The sequence below is a fragment of the Pyrgilauda ruficollis genome, unplaced genomic scaffold, assembly GCF_017590135.1.
Source record: "Pyrgilauda ruficollis isolate IOZ18807 unplaced genomic scaffold, ASM1759013v1 scaffold30, whole genome shotgun sequence".
NCBI classification, from domain to species: Eukaryota; Metazoa; Chordata; class Aves; order Passeriformes; family Passeridae; genus Pyrgilauda; species Pyrgilauda ruficollis.
The window spans coordinates 7538826-7544825 of record NW_024524378.1 but is presented as its reverse complement, the minus strand read 5'-3'; the positions used below and the strand labels follow the sequence as shown (position 1 = coordinate 7544825).

Genomic DNA, 6000 nt, shown 5'->3' with positions numbered 1-6000 from the left:
CTATCCCTTGCCCGGCATGCTTTGTAACACAAAAAAAAAAAAAAAAAAAAAAGAAGAAAAAAAGTACAGTGATTTGAAGGGAGAAAACTGAAAAATATTCATTGAAAGGCTGCTGATGGTGTTGTTTCCTTAGAGGCTCTTGTTCTCACCCTCCCACTGCCTCATGTGTCAGTCTTAAATTCAGTCCCTTGAGGAAGAGGAAGTGAGATTTCGGGGGTGTGCTGCTAGAGGCAGGAATGCTGGTTAAGAATCCATATGCAGCACATGCAACCCCCCTGTTTTTTAATAGGTCCCAGGCATGTTTCAGGTATGTCAGGTATAACCAGGAGCTAAATAAATGCAATTAGATGCAGGGGCTAAGCACTCACTAAAATGCCTCAGGAGGAAATAACCTATAAATTGTTATAGTTCCTGCTTCCTACTGGAAATTAATTTCAATGATCTGAGATGTTCTTTGGAGTTAGAGACCTGTCTTTATGGACAAAAAAAGTGGATTTTTTTTAGCCCTACCTGGAGTTCCACACAGAATAATAATTTGGATTTTGACAGCTTGGGTCTTTTCACCTGATTTTCCTACCACTGAGTTGTTTTACTGCTGAATATAGCAGATGTACCTGCTTCTTCTCTTTATGCTTTCTTATGTGTTAGAAATATGAAGAGTTTCTCTGCAGCAGAACAGAAAGATAACCACAATTTAAAAATTGAGGCGGGAGGAAGACCACAGGGTGTCAGTACAAATTTTGTCCCTAAATTGAAAAAATGATTCATAATCTTCAAAAGAAGAGGCAACTGCTGCATGTAGAATGCTAAAATCTATGGTTGTGTTGGATAGGCTAAAACACTTTGAAGGATATATCAACTCATAAGCTTTGACTTTTGAGCCAACATTTAATTCATGGCAGGCTGTATTATCTGTTGCATTTTCTTCTGCAGTAAACAGGCTCTGAATGTTGAGCTCATCAACCAGTGTTATGTTTTTCTGAGAAATTTCTGCATTTTCAAATAAAGCTGGCTTCTGTTGTTTGTCATTTTAAACTTTCAAATGTTAGGCACTGAAATGTGAAATCTCCCTGTATGTTTGTAGTGGTCACTATTGTGCTGGAGGGTTTTCATTCTTTTCTATTTTTTCCCTTTTTATTTGAGTCACATACATCTCTGGCCTCAATTTCTGTCATTTTTTCCCCTTTACTCTTCACTTTATACTTTCTCTTCATTTTGTTTTGCCCTCAGAAGAGAGGGCCACTGCTAACTGCTGCACAAGTAAGTGTTTCAACTGCTAGACATTGGCAGGAAATGTAATAGTAAGAACTCTCCGCAGAGCAAGGAGGTCATAACTTCCTTCCTCTGGTTTTCCCTCCTCCAAAAAGACTGCCATCTACAAGATCCACCCACGTCTCTGGGTTTTGAGGTCCTGAAACATTTCAGTAATTTATGTGGTTAAAAGTTGAGTTTCATTTAAAGCATAATTTCAGTAATCTCATTGAAGTTTTGACTATATGTGTTATTTTTATATTCATTTCTATGGCTGTTTTTGTATCAGAAGTGAAGTTTTTTATTTCCTGAATTTGCTATTTTTTAACAAACATGCTGCTTGTGTCTTAGTGCTTGTGTCATTAATCTATTCAGTAATCAGCACTGGAGAATAACATAGGCATATCCATATTGAATCAATAGTACTTTTATGTTATAATTTCAGTGATTTGGTGTAGTATGTGTCATTTCTAATATACTATAGAAAATTGAATTACTAAAGTATGTAAATCATTCCACTATATGATTCCATATATCTAAACAAAAAAAAAAATAAAAAAGAGGGGAAAAAAAGAGGGGAAAAGAACAGGTCAGCAGGTCAGCAGCCCTTCCTCCCCATTTGTATTTTGACAAAGATGCTGGTTTAGTAGGCTCAGATTTTTACTTTGTGATTTTGTTGCTTTTATTACTCAAGACTAAGAAAATGTGGTGTTGCATAGTTTGTGCACTGCAAGTCTTAGTAGGTCAGTTGAAGGGAGGGAGAGAGCCTACAGTGTCAGCTTTATATTTGGATTGCTTGTCCCAGGACAGTTGAAGTTCATGCAGTCTAGGTGATTATTAAGGAATTTCATAGTTTTGCACAGAGGACTAGGAATTTATTTATTTTTGAGTTCTTAATAATTGAGACTGACACTGCCAAAGAAAACTGGTTTGGTTTAGACAAAAAGTTTAAGAAGTAGGAGAGGAGGAAGCAGAGCAGTTCCAAGTCCCAAGTCCTCTGAGCAGAGCTGTGGAACTTTGGTTTAGACAAAAAGTTTAAGAAGTAGGAGAGGAGGAAGCAGAGCAGTTCCAAGTTCTCTGAGCAAAGCTGTGGAAGATGTTGGAAGAGAATCCTAGTATCTTTCTGTTCCTTGCTATAAACCTTACATAGCTCCTTTTTTTATGTGCCTTCTTTTCTCTGATATTGATGGTATTTTCTCCCTCTAGTATTTTTCCCCTGAGCCTGTTATGATTATTAAAGTTGAAAAATTCCCCAAGCTGTACGCTGTACATTAGAAGTTGGATCAGGCATGGCAGACACAAAGTTCTTGGACCAGAACTGTAGCTGAAACTTCATGCTTTTGAGAGAAATAAACAAAATCTTCTTATTAAGTTATGAAATAATTTGTCAGGTCAGAATCAGTGAAATTATTTTGAAAAATCAGAGTTGTTTGACTTTTGAAACACAGCTTGTAGTATGAAATAAATGGAATTTCCACAGGATCAGAGATGTTCTGATAGTGTAAATACTGGTGTATCAGTCATGTATTTAGCCTGTTTAACAGTATTATATCTTTAAAATTCTCTGCCTGATATCTGGGTACACAGCAGGCAGTTTGCATTTATGGATACAAGGAAAAGATATACTGAAGTTTAGGAAGGTAAAGTTAAGAGAGATGTCTTTTGAGGACATTGGATAGTAAAAATAATTAAGGACACAAAAACCCCCTGTTTTGCTTAGTATATGTATGTGTACACACACATATGTAAAATCTGATTGTATATATAAGCAAGGCTTGAAGATGTGGGTTTATAGAAGACAGGCATACCTACCTGTCATAAGTCCAAATTTCTGTGGAAATCTTACTGTAACACTTCACTGGGGTTACTGATAGTCTTATTTTGTTGGTGTTAAACAGTGGAAATACACATATTTGGGATGGGACAAAATTTGTTTTACCAAACACAGCATTAAGCCTGGCATGGAAAGTAAAGAGTTGAGTCTGTAGTTTAGAATCTCATAGATTATTTTTGTCCTTCTCCTGCTATAGATTCAGTCTTTTTTTTCAAAATTATAGAGTACTACAATAGAGCCCTAGTCTCTGAAGTAAAATTTTAAAAAAAAGTTATTCAAAATACTTTACATGTTCATTTTTCTTTTTGATCCTTGAGCCTGTTTCTTCTCACTTCTTATTCTGCTTTTCCTTTCTTAAAAGCGTGTCCTTTTGTGATAATTTTTTTCCAAAGTAACTAGTAATTACATTTACAGAGCAAAATTTAAACATTTTTATTTTGTCTTGTGTATCCAGAGAGGCTCCATATGCACATGGGAGCTAACCATGCTCCCCTTCACTGTAGCACAGAGCCAGCTGTTCATCTCTTGTCCTGACTCTATAGCTGAAGAAGGCTACACATATTGAATAAACTGCACCCATTGTTCAAATCAGATTGAACTGGAGTTTGAGTGTTACTTGGCCAGTGAAGGGAATTAATTTTATTCTTTCTGTAAGGATAATGATCTTCTGCAGAGGAGGACACAATGTCTTTGTCATTTCTCCACTGTCAGTGACCCCACTTCTTTCTCCCTTCTGCTAAGTTGAAGCCTGTAAGTGTAAAAAGGGAGTTAACTTTCCTGTAGATGTATAAATGGGTGGAGCAACCAGGGAACTCCCACCAGGGACACTGACTGACGGAGTGAGAGTCCCAGGAGAGAACATCGCAGCTCACAGACAAGGATCACAGCAGGATGTGATTTGGAACTTGCTAATCCTTTGGTTTGTCTCTGCCCTTGGCCTGACTGGTGTCAAAGAAATGATGGGGCCAAGATTTTCAGGAGGCTTGCCCCCCACAGCACTGATCCTCTGCCTGCTTGCAAACAAATACTCTCATTTACTATTAATTAAGTGCTCCTCGTTCAAACAGTAGATGGCCTTCTCCAAAAGGGCACAGAAAAACAGAAGAAAATGTACCATATCTGTTAGACATTCTGACAGAGGATAGCAAGTTAGGAGTGAGCTAAAGAAGAAAGGGCAACTTCATGTCCTTTGTGAACACTTTAAAATGCAAGTGAGGGATCAATCTGTGTGAAGAACATGCAACAAACAACATGGCTTAGTTGCTCTAAATTGATAAATGGGCAGTCTCTGTGCACAGTTTGTGGTGTGTTCGTATCTGTGCTCCGACCCTGTGCTGTGGGTCATGGAGGAAGGCCATTCATGGAACTGCCTGAGTTGTACACGAGGCTCTGCTCTCGCTTTGTAGCTCTCCTTTTCCATCTCCCAGTTAGCAAGACCAGTTAGTTCCTCTGGTCATTGGCCTTCCTTGTGTCAGATAGCATTCTTTACAATACAAACCAGAAAATCTTGCCCCAGTCAAGGATTCAAGAAGTGGTCAGTTTGCTGTAAAGTATCTTTAATGCCTAGGGAACATTGCTTTGTGTGTTGCAATGACATCACTGTTAAAAAAACAAAAACGAAAAAACCACCCCAGATTAAAATAAAAAAAAACTTCCAAACACCAAAACTACCCCAGTCTCTCTCCTTTCACAGACTTGGGGATGATGCTTTGTAAGCCAGTAAGTCCATTTCTGTAAAAAAACAGCCCTTTTGTGTCTGTAGTCTTTTCATTTGTGTGAAGAACACAATGAGAGGTAGCAATGTCTTTTTAGTCTGCCAGCTTGTTACCTGAATTGTGAGCCTCAAGTTGTATTCCCAAAGATTTCCTCTGAGATTTACAGCCATAAAACTTCTTGCAAAGGCATCACCGTTAACACTGAATCACAGGCAGTGAAAAAAACATGCTGAGAAACTCACTGTAGACACCCAAAATCTAAGGATCCAGAGAAGGACTAAGGAAATGCAGAAATAAATAAGTTTAAGCAGAAGTGAGCTAAAAGCAGAACTTTAAAAGGAAAGTTTCCATGACCCCTTGAAGAGAAGCAGCATATTGCAACGTGCTTCAGCCCTGTAAACAGGGTATGTGGTTTCCTTCTAAACAGTTGGGTTTAGAAGCTAATATTACTTTTTAAAAGTTTTGGACTTAATTTTTTAGAGTTGTTTCAGAAATAGTGGTTTTCTTAATTGGAGGAACAGACAACTTGGAAGCAGTGTGGGGTTAAAATCCAGATCTCTGTGCTTCAACTGCACAGAACAGAGAACTGGGACAAGATAACTCAGAGCTTTAACTCAAAAATGTATTTCTCTTCAAGTTAGCTATCTGTTGCTATTTCCCCTCCCTCAGCTACTCTTTTCTGTCCACCAAAGATGTTCCATCAACTCACAAGGCAGCCACTGAACTGCTGCCAAATACAGCTTGGTTTGCTAAAGATGGTCACTATCTTACCTTAATGTGATGGACTGTTAATTTTATGTTTGTTTTTTAAATCAAAAGTGTGAAACTTGCAAAATTAATAAATGCAAACCATAACTGAGTGAACAGCTGTGTAGGAAAGAGATCGTTCTCTGCATATGGTACTTAACAAAATCTTGCCTGTTGTTTCTCTGTATCTGATAATTGCTGGCTTTCCTGAAAGCAGTTACAGTCAGCTGTCAACAACAACAAAAAACCAGTAAAAAGCACATAGACACACGCAGCACCTCTTCCCCAAAAAAAAAAAAAAAAAAAAAAAAAAAAAAAAAAAAAAAAAACACACAACACCAAAAAAAAAACCAGTAGAAATGAAGGGGTTAAAAGCAAAATTTTTTAACAGTTCTATAGCTAAAAGCTACTTTTTAAAAGAAGTTGTGCTGATACCTGTGTCCTTCCCAAGCT

The 6000-nt window shown here is 37.6% G+C and overlaps 1 protein-coding gene across 3 annotated transcripts in view; it reads left to right on the top strand.

Annotated features, from left to right (window-relative positions):
• SPIDR (scaffold protein involved in DNA repair) overlaps positions 1–6000 on the top strand; it is a 195258-nt gene that overhangs the window by 171427 nt on the left and 17831 nt on the right. The gene's annotated exons all lie outside the window — the stretch shown is intronic.